The following is a 14,787-nucleotide window of genomic DNA, read 5'->3' on the forward strand; positions in this document are numbered from 1 at the left end:
TAGTCCAAGGTGAAACCTCCTCGTCACCGATCGCACGTTGATTGGACTCTTGTTGGTAAAACCCTTGCCTACCGAAGAGTACACTCAGCTTCCACCTTGCGACGAGGGACGCTACCCATGAGTTTTGAACTTGTGATTCCCGTGAACTTGGTGACATTCACAAGTCTTCTCTACCAGATGAGTGGAGCCCCAAACAGCCAAAAATTCAAAAACTCTCCTCCTAGATCCAACCCATTTGCATCCCTACTTCGAGGCCGCCTAATTGATGATTTACCCCCATTTCCATCCACCTTTCTCAGGTGAAACCTAATGGCATTTTTCTTATATTGAAGAAAGGCCTTTCACACATGACAGGCCTTTCCCATGATCCAAGTGCCTTTTCACATGAAAGGCTTTTCCCTCCCCCACGTGTGAAACAAAAAAGCCTCACTTATCATGAAAAAACGTGGGCTCTCGCTCTCACCCGAAATTAGATTCTCTCATCGCCCCTCTCCGCGTGCCTCGCGCCACTTCGTTTATCCTGTCTTGGAGATCTCGACGATTTCACACCAAGGCAAATCTCTCTCTCTCTCTCTCATAAACTTAGTTATCTGGTGTTTTTTCTTTTTTCAAGCCATGTTTGCCATTGTTTTCACCAGGAAAACCTCAATACAGATGTTTTCCTTCTAATTTTAGGGCTTTACAACGAAAGTTAGTGTTTTTGAGATTTTGCCCACATCTAACCCCTTCAAGGATTTACAGTAATCCTAGAGTTGTAGGATTTTTTTGAGGGAACTGCATAGAGTTCTATTTGTGTTTTAAAGCAATCAGTTCAAAAGACCCGAATTGGAATGCTTGTGTCTCTGTTTACGAGAACAATCAGTTGGTTGCGGATGCGGTTACTGTAAGGAGTTGCATGGGGAGGACGTTTTTTTGCTTAAAACATCATTTGGTTAGTTGTAGAGAATATGTAGATCCGCGATTTCAAAGATCTGATAGAAGCTGTAGAACATAAGGCGAATAATTCTCTTATGAAAATCAGGGGCAAAACCAAGAACACAAAAAAAAGTTATAAAAATAAGAGGTTGAAATATGCATGAACCGTGGGAAGAGGCACACCCTATTGTATTTGAGATGAAGGATTTGGGAGTCATAAAATATTTCTTGGGTCTTGAGGTGGCATAAGGCCGGGAATCTATTTGGCCCAACATAAGTATGCTACTGAATTGGTGTCAAAAGCAAGACTTACAGAGGATACCAAGAAGGTGAATTCCCCTATGGAGGCAAATGCCGAACTAAGAGCATTAGACAGATAAAAATTATGATCCTATTGTATATAAGCAATTGGTTGGTAGTCTGATATACCTAACCATAACCAGGCCAAATATTTCCTATCTTGTTTATGTAGTCTGCCAGTTTATGAGTACACGATGGTCAGTGCACTTTGTTGCTGTATTAAGGATAATCAGGTATGTCAAAGATACTATGAGCTATTGGATGTTATTTGCCTGTTCTGCTACTTGTGAGCTTAGGGTATGTTTGGTTGTATTTTTCAAAAGTGAAAATAGATCTCATGTGATTCCAATTCTCGTGTTTGTTTAGCGTGAGGAATGTAATCTCAAAAAAACATAAAACAAGATAAAAAATAAAAAAACTGAAACATGTGGCATGAGGCCCTCTTTGGGGCACGGAAGATTCATGGTGGCTCGCCGGAGGTGGTACTCCAGTGAGCTCCACTCATGCTGCCATTCGGCCGGTTGGCTGCAAAACAACAAAAAATATAAAAAATAAAACAGAAAAAAAACTAAATCAGGGGCACCCTGGTATGAGCCCCTCTTCCGTCACAGGGAGGGCACAGAGGTGTGGTGGAACTCGTAGGTCGTACTCTGGCGAGCCCCACCCGTGCTACCATTCAACCAAATGGAAAACTCTCAGAGTTGTGGCTGAACCCCCACCCCAAGGGAGGGCTTCCACTCTATGCGGCAAAATCCAACCATCCGCTGCAGGGCTGGAACCTTCAGGTGGACATGATCGGCGGGGGCCCTACTGGTGGGTCTGTAGCTGAAACCCTAGCACAGAACGGTGTTGAGGCATTTCTGATCAAGGGGAAGCTCGATAACCGCAAAGCCTTGTAGGGGAGCTATTCCTCTTTGCAAGATTGGCGAGTTTGACCCACCTCTGGACATCATCAACTGGTGGATAACGAAGAAGATCTCGCCCTCGAATGTCACCATTAATGTAACAGCAAAAAAAAAAATGTTTTGATTCGGGCCGGATCCGGACCCGACCCGGACCACCGCCTCTCGCTGTCTTTTAAGACAACGAGGCAGGCGGGAGGAGGGTTTCGTAACCCTCCTCCCGCCCTTCCACCTCGACTCTCTCATCTCTCTCCCCGACACCCACCGCCTCTCGTCACCCTCGATTCGCCGGAGACCAGCGTCAGCCGATCGCCGCCGGAAACTCTCTCCGACGCCGCCGCCGACCACCAAGTACGCTCTTCCTCCCCCTTCTTCTCCCTCGCTCGTCTGTCTCTCTCTCTTTCCCCCCTTGTTTCTTCGTTGCGCAGGGGGGGGGGGGCTCTCTGCCCCATTGAATCACAGGGGAGGGGCAAAGCCCCCCTCCCTGCGATTCTTTTTAGCGAGGGAGGGGCGGATCCCTCCCTGTGCTGTGGTGGGTAAGGGAGGGGCTGAGCCCTCCTGATACCCTCACGTTGCAGGGGCGGGACCCAGCTCCTCCCTGCACCCTTGTAAGTAGGGGAGGGGCTGAGTCCCCTCCCTGCTACTTATTACGACAGGGGAGGGGGTCGGCCCCCTCCCTGCTACTTATTACGGCAGGGGAGGGGGTCGGCCCCCTCCCTGCTTCTTATTATGGCAGGGCAGGGGAGGGGCCGAGCCCCCTCCCTGTGCCTCTTCACTCTTTAGGCGGGGGCATCGCCCCTGCCTCCGTTAGTTTTCGACGGGAAGGGGCAAACCCCCTTGCCTTGTTCTTCCTTGGCATCAGGCAGGGGCTTCGCCCCCTGCCTGTTCGCATTTCATTAGGCAGGGGCCGAGCCCCTACCTCTGTGCATGTTCGTCAGGCAGGGGTGAAGCCCCCTTCCTCTCTTTTTTTTTTGTCAGGCAGGGGCGCAGCCCTGCCTGTCCTCGCTCTTTGAGGGCAGGGGTACAACCCCCTGTTTCCTCGTACTTTGCCGAAAGCAGGTCAACAGGGGCCCGCTGCCCCTGCTTCTGCTTCCTTCGCGTTAGGTCAGTGGCAATGACTCCGACCTTCTGGTTTGCTGTTAGCGTGCTAAGATTGTCGCATATTTGCAGCTACAACAGATCCCACTCGTGCTCCGCGACCCGAGCCGTCAGTCGTGTACATTCGCAGACGCCAGCAAGCTCGTAACCTTCCAAGGTAGGGGAAGATTGCACGGAAGACTTGAATAATTGAATTAAGTTCAATTAAACTAAAAACGATCATTATATATATATATATATATATATATATATATATTTATACGAGTATGCACTTAACTCAAGGACGCGGTTTCGCGATCCTTGCCCTTTACCTTATGTCAGTCTATACTTGCCATCGTGTATCGCGTCGAGATCTCGTGTTGCATTCCTGCTTATGGTTTTTATCTGCCGTCACGCATCGTGGCGAGGTTCAGCGTTGCACTTCTACTTACCGCCTTTACCTTGCCGTCGCGCTTTGCGCCTAGGCTCTTGTTTTGTATGTATTATTACTGCTTTGCTATTGTAGATGCCACATAGGTTTTTGCTCTTTGCATATGCCTTAAAGGCATCCTCAGGCATTCACCTCTCTCTCTTGCGACGAGAGTTGAGATAGGAGCTAGCGTTACATCCTCGTCTAAGGAGGGGGATACCTTGCAAGGATCCTGACTCCTTGAGTATGCAGTCCTGCAGACGAGTTGGAGGTTCTGTTGAGAAACCTATATCCCGTCTATCGAGGCCGGTGTCGAGTCATGCGAGGCATGTAGATACCCCAATAGCGGATGAGGTTCTAGAAAATCGCATGCATAATGTTGGCACAAGGTACTGCTGTTTCAAAGGATATAGTAAAGTTGATAAACTTTACATCTTTGTGAAACACTCTTGTTGAGGCTTCTATTGAGGAGCTATACCCCCTTCATCCTAGAGTACTTGTAGTCGTGCACGACACGTCTAGTATTGCGATGATCGGATGAGACGGTCGTGCGACCTCGAACAGTGCGAAATGCACAATGCTGTAATCACATAAATGGCCTCACATTCGCCTTCACAGGCAAGATGCTCGAGTGGTTTAAAGACCACAACATAGAATGGGTCGTTAGTTAAGCAACCCCTAACGTACCTATTCGTTTCTAGTGGTCTTTCAAGGGAGAGGATAGAGCGGTACAAACTCCAATGGACAGGTTGTTAACAACCACCCTACGGGCAATGATCCAGCGTCCCCAGTCATTGGAGTTAGGGGAAAGGGGTTACAATAGTTAGCTCAACACTTCTGCAGAAGTTGGATGCATCCGTGGCACTGCCTCCTTTGGGGAATCCTCTCTCGGCTAAAGCCGTCCCTTTGGAGCGGACTCAACTAGCTATTCGGGTTATTCAAAATACATAGAATAACAGACGCCCGAACTAGTCTCAGTTGTTTCTACGTTTTGCCTGCGCGTACCCGCAGGATAGTAATATCGAAACATAAAGTCTGTTCACACTGGTTGTTGAGTAGTGAGACTCCCTTGCACTCGCTTGCACTACTGACTCCCTTGCACTCGCTTGCACCACTGACTCGCTTGCATTCGTTTGCACTATTGATTCACTTGCACTGCTTATGCGTTTGCACTATTTACCTGCTTGCATTGCTTACCTATTTAACTGCATATCTGCTTTAAACTGCGTAACCTACTGAATTAAATGTACATAATTCAGTTTTCGTGTAGTCTCTCTTGTGCACCTACTAGTTTTTCGCGAAACTAACCCATTCTATGGGTACAGGTGATGAATAGGTACTCCACGGGCGATGGCGCGATGGCAAGATGGCTTCAAGACTTTCTTCTTCCTGCTCTTAGCTCGCGTCCTGATGTTTTTGGGTCTTGTAACGGATTTTCCTTGGGACATCCGAATTTTGTACTTTTGGAACCTTCTTTTAATGGAAGTGCCTTTTTCAAGTAGCATGGTTTGTTTGTTTTGGTTCTTCAGCTAACACGCTCAAAGTGGTCAGCTTGCCTTTCTAAAATTAACAAAAGGATGGTCTTCCGCTGATTTCATAAACCAACTCTGTAATAAAGAGATTTCTTTTAGTCTCTTGCCTGTTTTCTGAAAGGTTCGAAAGTTTGAAATTTTGGGGCGTTACAATTAACATCTCCAGCGACCTGGTTGGATTGAAAACTTCAACCCTCTGCAACCTTTTATACCGAAAAAATAAAAGAAGAAAGACATTGAGTCCTTGAGAGAGAGATTGGGGTTCACATTTTAACCCCAACGTTCACAATTTTGCTGTGATGGTGTGATTTGATTCGAAATCACACATTGAATGTGAGATTTTAAATCTCACGATTGGAGAAAAATCCAATCATATTGATTTGGTTTCTCGCACCATCCACATTTTTTTGTTTGGTTGAGCATGAAACTTGGGGTCATGTGAAAATCACTCTCTCATTAAAATGAGAGAGTGATTCTCATGTGATCCAACCAAACATGCCCTTAGAGCTTATTATAATGTTTATTTTTGGGGCTCTACCAAAGACAAACTATCTACATTTGGTTTCTGTGTGTTTCTTGGAAGTTTGTTAATTTCATAGAAGAGTAAGTAACAACAAAGAGTGACTCTGTCTACAATTGAGGCAGAGTATAGAACTGTCTCAAGTTACAACAGAACTTATTTGGATTAGATGGTTATTGAGAGATCTTGGAGTTCTTATTCATGAGAAGACCCCTCTATATTGTCATAATGAGTGCAATTCATATTGCCAAGAATCCTGAGTTTCATGAGAAAACAAAACATATTCATTGGTAGGTGGTGGTTGGATCATACTCCAGTAAAACTGAGCCTGCCACCAACTTTAGCAAGATTCATTTCTCCAATGAAGTTGCTTTTAATATGGATCAAATCCAGTCATATTCATATTTACAATTATGGGTCGCATGGACTTGGTGGGAACCTCAAGTCTGCAGAAATGAACATACCAAAGTTGGCTCACACCAATTTGGCAAAAAACCTGACAAAACAATTGCAAATTTACTGCTGCAACGATCCAAGGAAAATGAAAATAAACATAAAGAATTACTTTACAGTTTACACCTCTTGTTTTATCAACTTGTGTAGCGTTAAATTTATTGTTCAAAGCTTCAAAGAATGCCTTGAAAAGGGGCTCTTCTTAAAAGCAGACCATCCATAAAGGACCCATTTTGTATCCGTTTTCCGCAGCCTATATTTTTTCTTAATATTTGTCATACCAAACCTAATCTTTAATCCAATAATGATTGTAGACTTGTAGCACTCTTCTATATTGTGATAATGAGTACAATTCATATTGCTAAGAATCCTGAGTTTCATGAGAAAACAAAACATATTGGGATTGACTGTCACTTCACAAGGCAGGCTTATAAAGATTAAACTATTTCTCTTATGCATGTGGATCCAAGGAACAAATTGCTGATGTGTTCACAACAAGTCGTTCGCCGAGTCACTTTAGAACACTTCTCTCCAAATTTTGAATGATTCCATTAGCATCATCTCAAGTTTGAAGGGGAGTGTTGAGAAGTAATATGTATTTAGTATATATATTATTATTTATAAGGGTATTTTTGTACTTTTACTGTAATAAGATGCAAAGTCAACAGTTTGTCTTTTAGTGAGATAGGGAGGTTGCCCAATATATTTTTGTAACATCTCATTGTTTGAGCTAATGAAGCTCATTTGCTTTTCTTCTATTGTTTTCTTGTTTTGTGCCCTATTCTTGTCCTAATTCTTGAATCTCAATAGAACATACCGTTTCTGGACAGCATCAAATTGACTTCTGGTTGATTCTAGGTCAGGCTCAAGTTGCTAGATATAATTTAAACCTATGTGGCTCCTCAACATGTTTGAGTTGGGGGTGGCTAACTAGGATGGTTTAAAACTTTAGAGTTAGACAAGCTGGTTGGATCTGAATTAGATTCATATTGAGTAGGTGTGAGTGGGAACAAGTTTGTGTTATATATATATATATATATATATATATATATATATATATATATATATAGAGAGAGAGAGAGAGAGAGAGAGAGAGAGAGAGTAATGTGTAAGTTCCAGACCACTTATCTCCCAGACCGTACTAGACCCTTTTAAAAAATGCACTTGCATGTGTTTAAAAACTTCAATGCTTAATCCAAACCTGTAAATGTGTTTATCATTGCTTATTCACTAAGAACCATGCTTTGAATCAAATCAATTTAACAAAAATTCTTGTTTTTTAGTTAATCAAGTTTTTGGTGTAATATGACCTGTTGATTTTTTTTTTGTTCGGCTAAAAACATATCTGAACATGAAAAATGTTTAAACCAATACATGTTTTCTACTAAATAAAGCATAAAGATCACATCTACATATTTAGATTAAAGAAAAAACACATAAATGAGGAAGGTTTTGCAAAACCCCCTCCCCCCCCTCCACACTTTTCTCTCTCTGAAAGAAGAGGTAAACAAAGAAGGAGACAAAGAAAGTAAAGGAGGCAGGTATGCCCCTCTCTCTCTCTCTTCACACTACCCTTTCTTTTCCTTCATCCTCCTCCTCCTCTTCTTTCTTCTTCTTCCTCCTCCTCCTTGTCCTTCCCCTCTTCCTCCTATTCTCTTCCTCTTTCCTGTTCTTGTTGTTCTTCATGAGTATGCCCTCAATTAGCGAGGGTGAAAAATTTCTTGCTTATGGACTTAGTTGAAATGGCAGTGGTTGGGTGACCATAAAATGAATGCACATTGAGGAATTGATTAATTGGTTTACCTGTAATTCTATTTGTGCATCATTATAGTTAACATGTTTAATGTTTGATGTACTGTAAAATCGGCACTAAGAAAATCTATAGGGAAGACATAGAATCAGTGTTGTGTTATCTAAACTAACAAATTAGTTCTTCCTAGAATTTCCTAGATCTTTATTGCTTTAGTTTTCATCTATTGCTATCCAGCATCCTAATTATGGGAACCTTTTTGTATATTAATTTCTTCTCCTTTATTTTGGTCATGCTCATTGTGTTGGGTTTCTCGATGCTTCAAATAGATAAAGAGATAAATTCTGTGTCCATGACAAATGTAAACCTTAACCATGAGCCCTAATACCACTTTGTAAGTGTTAAATTCTACATATATAGGTGTATAATATGATTGTATATGCATATATAATCCCCATTAGGGGTATTGTTGTCATTTCACTTTGTGTAATAGGTTGTGCCCATTAGGGGCACTTTAGTATTTTTACTTTTTTCCTTTTTATTTTTCTGTTTCTTCCTTTTTATTTCTAGCTAAGGACATAATGGTCCTTAGTCATTAGAGCTGTTGGGACCTCCCCAACAACTATATTTATAGCCCTTTGGGGTGGTTCCCAAGGGCTCTATATGGCCTCTCTTCTTTATATATAGGGGAATAATACCCTTTGTATTGTATGCTTGTTTCAAGCTCTTTTTGGAATACAAATACATATTTTTTATGCTCTTGTGTTGCTCATTAGTGGCATTGTGTTTGTGTTTGTGTTTGTGTTTGTGTTTGTGTTTGTATCTTGACCCATAAGTGGTCCTTGGTGGTGTTCCTACTTGTGTATTTTGCAAGCCCCTAAGAGGCATTTCCTTGTATTTCCTGTATTTCATTACAGTAAACATTGATCAGCTGAATATATTTTATGCTGGAAGGAACCAGAGAACCCAAAGTTTATATTCAAATCACCAGTCATTGAGGATAGAAATAAACCCATTTTTGCCCCCAAATTACACTTTCTTGAGAAAACATGTGCGATCAATTTTATATCATGTCTCCTCAGTCCTCACCGATGATAGTTATTTACTTAGGTGTTTATATGTACCAATCAACACTTTTTTTTCTATTTCTATTTCTTCTAATGTTCATAAGCATAGAGACTATGGTGAGCAGTGAGCTTAAAACATACAATTTTCTGTGGTTATCTTTCTTTCTGAAATTTTTACAAGCACCCAGTTTTCAGCATGTTGTGTAGTATAAAAGATAAAGAGATTCAAGTGTATTTTTGATCATTTCTTGGTGACAACATTTCTAGCATAAGGTTTTGACCAATGGATTTGTCATTCATGTACCCCACATCATCTGCCTTTGATTATAAGGCTTTTACATATGTTGGCTCTTTAACCATTGCTTTGTGTGGTCTCTTGTTGCTATTGCACAATTATATGACTAGTTTTCATGTCATTACTATGCTTTGACTCCTAATTCATTGTTTATCTGTCCATTGCTTGTGAGTTGATTTATCAATAACACACGTGTTTAGAGCTCCTTCATTTTTTCTTCTTTATGGTATGATTCAGAGTTGCCAATCGAAGAAGCGGGAGTGGGAAGTGATTCGGGAAGCGGAAGTGGGAAGCGAGGCACTTCTAAAATTTTAGGAAGCAGAAAGCACGGGACGTCTTGGAAGCGAACCGAGAATCGTCTCAGAAGCGAGAAGGGAAGCGAACTGAAAGCGAATTAGGATTCAAATGGGGGGACAAAGAAGGAAGCGACCTAGGATTCAAGTGGGAAGCAAAAGGAAAGCGAATAGGAATCGAAAGGGAACAAAAAATGTAATTATATTTTTTCTAATTTATCAAAATATAAGATTTATGTTATCATTGACAAAATAAAACATGAGTATCTAAAAACTGAATCATATATACAAAGTGCAACCATTCAACAAATACACCTATTGCAAGCATTTAATAAATAATATATGAAGTAAAATTTAGAATTCATATTCATGTTGCAACCATTTAAAAAAGCATCATGTTGCAAGCATTTAATAAATAATACATCAAAATAAGCCATAACTCATATTCCGGTTGCAACTATTTAACAAATGCATCATGCTGCAACATACAAGCATTTAATAAATAATACATAAAAAAATAAATCATAATTCACATTCCTGTTGCAACTATTTAACAAATGCATACAAGCATTTAATAAATAATGCATTAAGAAAACTAATAAATTTGATTAAGATGTTAAAATATGTATATATAAATATATATATACACATATACATATATATATATATATACATATATATATATAAGTATATATATACATATATACATATATGTATATATATACATATATCTCTTATTTCACCCAAATACCTGATAGGGGTATTTTGGTAAATTGCAATGTAATTTTGTTTTTTAGGATTTTCCTTTTCTTTTTTTGTTTCCCTTTATTTTTCCTTTTTTTTGTTTTATTGTTTTTGGACCATTAAGGGGCCCCACCCATCTAGTTGTTGGGGCCCCAACAGTCACAAATGTGACTATTGGGGCTCCCAACGACTAGAAGGGAGCCCCTTTTTGGTCCCTCTAAATATGCTGGCTCCTTTATAAATAGAGGAGCTCTCTCACTTGTAAAATAGGCTTTTTCAGCCCCCTTTGTCTCTTTATTGAATAACATCTTTTTGCCTTTTAGGCACTTCACCCCTTAGTGGGTTATTTTGTGCATTCTTCGTGCTTGTGCTCTTGGCTGTTGGTTTGACTCTTTCTAAAGAGACCTTTGGATTATTGGCGCTTCCGTTGTTTTCACTATATGGTATCAGAGCCTTCTAGTTGGTGATCTTGTCTCTCTTCTTGTGGGTGCATTGGGAAGCGTGCCTTTCAATCTTTTAAAGATACCAAAGGTTATTCTTGGCATCTATGGAGCGCGAATCAAAAGTGGAGCTCTCTTTTAAGCTCAATGGATCCAATTATCTTATGTGGGCCTCCGCTATGGAAAACCACCTAAGAGGTAAGAAACTTTGGGGTTTTGTTATGGGAACTACTCTCGAACCTTCTCTTGTGCTTACTAAAATTGAAGGAGGGGTTGAAAAAGCTTTATATGGCGATGAGCACATCAAAGCTATCAATGACCACCAATCCAAAGTAGAGGATTGAGAAAATAACCATGGCATGGTTCATGAACAATGTTGACCTCAAGAATTGTGCCAACACTGCTAAGTTTAGAAGAGCCAATGCGACATGGTTCTTTCTTAAGGGTATGTATACCCAAAAAGATCTAGCTAGACAATTTTTTTGTCAAAAAAAAAAGGTCTACTAGACAAGCGAATATGAGTGTCCGCGATTATTTTAGTGCTTTAACCCCTCTTTGGGATGAACTTGCTCTTCTTGAGCCCAAGTGGGTGGCTCAGGAAGATATTGAGCTAAGAAGAGAACAAATTGAAAAAGAGCATTTCTTTTAATTTCTTCATGGGCTTAGGCCCAATTTTGAACAAGTTAGGGCATCTCTTCTTTATAGAAGTAAAGCCTTACCTATTGAAGATGCTCTTGCCGAAGTATGCCAAGAGGAGACTCGTCTTGGCATAAGTTTTAAAAATGATAAGATTTTGGCAGTCACTAGACCGGGAACCAATGTAAAAGCTTATAGACCACCTCATTTTTCCAAAAAACAATGGGTATAGAAAGTGAGTGATTTGTCACTATTGTAATGAGCCGGGACATATTAAGCCGGTTTGTCCTAAGCTTAAAGCAAAGGTGGCCGCCATTGGAGAAAACACTCCAAAGAAGGAAGAAGAAAATATTAATGGAGGGGATATCAAAGAAACTCTTTGCCAAATTTTCGAAGCCCTCCAACATCTCCTCAAGACTTCTTCAACATCAACTTCTGCAGCCGCCATAGCTTATTCATCATCACCTCCAGGTATGTGGATACTAGACTCCGGTGCTTCTTTTCACATGACATCTCACAAAAATTCTCTTTCAAATATTTTTTCCGACCCTATATCTTCGTATGTTTCAATGGCCGATGGGACTTTAAAAATTGAAAGTATTGGAACATTTGACTTGAAATCCTCTCAAAATTTCTTTGTTCCTAAAGTAAGAGTTGTGCCAAAAGTCAACTTAAACCTTTTTTCGGTCTTCCAAATTACCGATCATGGTTGCCAAGTCTCTTTCTCACCTAAAGATTGCACCGTGCAGGATCTCCAGTCAGGAAGCTGATTGGGCAAGGCCATAGGAGGGGCGATCTTTATTTTATGGATTTTTTGACTCTTCCATCCAAGTCATTTTGTAATTTTGTAAATGTCAAAAGTATTGAGGTTTCACACAAGAGACTTGTCATCCTATGTCACATGGGTGCGGGTGCGGGGATGCGGCACTTTCAAAAACCTTGGGTGTCGTGCCGTTGCGGCAAAAAAATAAATAATATATATATATATATATATATATATATATATATATATATATAAAAGGGGGGTCCGAGGGTTCTTCTCATTAAATTTTTTGTGATAAAATAAACATGATTTATGTGATAAGCAAAAATGGGTCTTTTCATGGTTTTTCCTTAACCAACCATTTCTTTTTTATGCCTAAGAGTGTTAAGTTTGTGAAATTTCATATGGCTCGGCCCGAGTTCCAATTAAGTTAGTATTTTTCAATGTAAAAATGATAAAAAATATTATTTTAGCAGGTATGGTTTGGATCTGATTTATCATTTATGTAACCTTATAAGGTTCAGGTATGGTTTCTCTTATGATGAGTTCAATTAGACTCTAGTTCAGGATCCTGGTATGGTTTCTTATGATGGATTCCATTAGACTCAAGTCCATAACCCGGTACCATTATCTCATATAGGGTTTGAGTTTGATTTCACTTAAATCCGAACCAAACCCAACTCAACCCAACCCAACCCAACCCGTTGACACCATGAAATTGAAAGTGGGCCTTGTTAAAATATTATGTCTCTTTTAACTGTAAACTGAAATACCCATCAGGGGTATTTCAGTCCTTTTACTCAATAGGCGTCAGCCACCCTAATGGGCTAACATTTTTACTTTTTCCTTTTTTATTTACTTTTGCCTTTTACACCTTTTTCTTTTTACACTTTTTTTCTTTTTGACTGTTGTGAAAGGGACAACTCCATATAGCTGTTGGAGCTGCCCCAACAGTCACAAATGTGACCGTTGGGTGCAGCTCCAACAGTCATATTGAGCTGCACCCTGTGGCTTCTTTTTGCATTATAAATAGGCTTTAGTGGCCCTTGTAAACACATCCTTTTTTGTGAGTGCATATGCAATAACAATGCTTTTGTAAAGCCCCTCTTGGGAACTTATGAATTGAAGTTCATTTTGTTTCATGCTTTTGTGCATGTGTATCCGTGCCTTCGTGCACTTATGAGTGTTCTCCTTTGTGCCTTTGTGCACTCTTTGTATTTCTTGTATTGTGGTGTTACACAAAATCTCTTTTTATAGAGATTTTCACATGCCTAACCACGAGCGATAATGTGGTGGGGCCAGCGCTTCGCACTCATAAGAGTAGTGATAATAATCTCTCTCTCTCTCTCTGACGCGATGATCGAGCTGGAGAGCTGGAGAGGTGAATGTGAAGTTTGTACAACTCATTTAATTTATGCCTAACAAAGCGCAACATTGAACCAATAGTCATTTAATTCATGCCTGACAGAGCGTAGTATTGAACTAGTCTGGGTCACCTGGGTCACCTTTAATTCATTGCTCTCTCTATGTCGCCATTGTTTTCGTGCTGCTTGTGGTCTTTTTGCCTCCTGAAGAAGAAAGAACAACAATTGGGGTTTTCGAATCCTACAGAATACTTTTGAGTATTTTATAGCTAAAGGAGTCGATCACACAACACTCTTTTGGCTCTCCTTTGTCCGAGAGAGAGAGAGAGAGAGAGAGAGAGAGAGAGAGAGAGAGAGAGAGAGAGAGAGAGAGAGAGAGAGAGAGAGAGAGAGAGCTCCATGTTGTGAAAAGCAAGGGTTGAAAAAGGGTTTGTGGACGGTTGAAGAAGACGAGATCTTGGTCGATTACATCAATAAGAATGGCCATGGCAGCTGGCGCTCCCTTTTTAAACTTGCTGGTACTCTTTAATTTCCTACTTGTTCATTCTTTCTTCTTCTCCATCTTTGTTTTCTCTATTATTTTTTTCTCTTTTGCTTCTCCTTGGTTTTAGTTCGTTTCATGGGTTTCTTTTTTTTTAAAGGATCTCTTGTCAATGAAAATGTTGTACTTTGTTTAGTGTCACCCATGGTATTTCTTGAGTAAAAAGAAGAAATATATGAAGGGGGCTTTAAAACCCCAAACAAGCAGTACACAGTGAATTATGTACGAGTTGTAAAACATCACTTTTACAAACACCGAACACTATAGAGTGGGATTTCTATATCGGTTTTCATTGTAGAGATTTGCAAGCATCCAAAAGGGAGTTTTTTAAATTCCGCAGCCCATTTCATAGGGCAATTTAAAAAAAAATTCCAAAAATGAACCAAAATGACCCTGGGTGCGTTGACCACACCCAGGGTCGGGTTGACCGCACCGGGTGTCGCACCTGCACCAGCACCCGCATCGCGTCTCGTCGACGCGGGTGCGGCACCTGTCTGGCCGAATCCCTGTGACATAGGATCCAAACTTTTTGAAGATGTCTCTTTTTCCTTTTTTGGGCAATACTTGTAAAGACAAACACATGACTTGTAAAGATTGCATTTTTGGGAAATCTAAAGCTATTCCATTTCCTCAAAAAAATTATGTTCCCACACGGCCGTTCAAACTTTTTCATTCCGATGTATGAGATCCCTCTCCTGTTGTATCTGTAAAACTTTTAATTTTTAAGGATTATTAATAAATAAAGAACTCATTTTTTTAATCTCC

At 40.4% G+C, this 14,787-nt stretch overlaps 1 protein-coding gene across 1 annotated transcript in view; it reads left to right on the forward strand.

Moving 5' to 3' along the window:
• The first annotated feature begins 471 nt into the window (after nt 1-471).
• LOC149818954 (uncharacterized) overlaps nt 472-14,787 on the forward strand; it is a 102,556-nt gene continuing 88,240 nt past the window's right edge. Inside the window, exon 1 of the mRNA XM_089985906.1 lies at nt 472-553. The gene's annotated coding sequence lies outside the window, so the exon portion shown is untranslated. The remainder of the gene's footprint in view (nt 554-14,787) is intronic.

This window comes from Nuphar pumila, chromosome 13 (assembly GCF_984573655.1).
Source record: "Nuphar pumila chromosome 13, dmNupPumi1.hap1.1, whole genome shotgun sequence".
NCBI lineage: Eukaryota > Viridiplantae > Streptophyta > Magnoliopsida > Nymphaeales > Nymphaeaceae > Nuphar > Nuphar pumila.